Here is a 686-nt window from a genome sequence, read left to right as displayed (position 1 = left end):
AGAGTGAGAATCAGTTGGCGATTTGAGGGGGGACGAGACAGGATGGATTTCTCCTTTTCTTAAAGGTCCCATGTCTTATAAATTGCCTTTTCCAGTGTTTAGCATTGTTTTCTAGAAATGTGTGGTTGTATCAATGGGGTCTGTGTCTCTAATTCTCATTTTGGCTCATCAGTCCAGTCTCGAGTTCACAAGATCCTCCCTCACTGAACTAAGCCATTCTGATTTGACTCACTCCCTGACGTCAGTAGGTGCTGCTGATCTGCATAACTAACGCCCCCTCTATGGTTGTAGCGCACTCAACAACAGAGCGAGTGGAAATACTGACACTTCCTCAAACGGGTTGACGTGCGCGGGTGCCGACAGAGAGAATCAACAATTCACTCAACAACGGAGCAGTGGGAATAATGCGGAAGCGGTCTCCCTGTCCCTGACTCTCCCTCTCTCTCCACAGTCCACCTGCATGCGCGCACGGAGCGATGTATCCTCGCTCACTCGTTCTCTCTCTCTCTCGTATTCATGTATCAAGCTGTGTGGGTGACTGTCACTCAAAGCGCTTATGGGCGGAGCCCAGCCCAAAACAGCTTGAAATCTTGAAGTGGAAAAATGCTGCTTTAGAGTACTTGATTAGAAATACAAAACAATGAATTACAGATGTGTTCCATAGACTCACAGGAATTGGAATTGTG

The sequence above is a fragment of the Notolepis coatsorum genome, assembly GCF_963971535.1.
Source record: "Notolepis coatsorum genome assembly, chromosome: 9".
NCBI lineage: Eukaryota > Metazoa > Chordata > Actinopteri > Aulopiformes > Paralepididae > Notolepis > Notolepis coatsorum.
Note: the sequence above shows the minus strand (reverse complement) of the source record.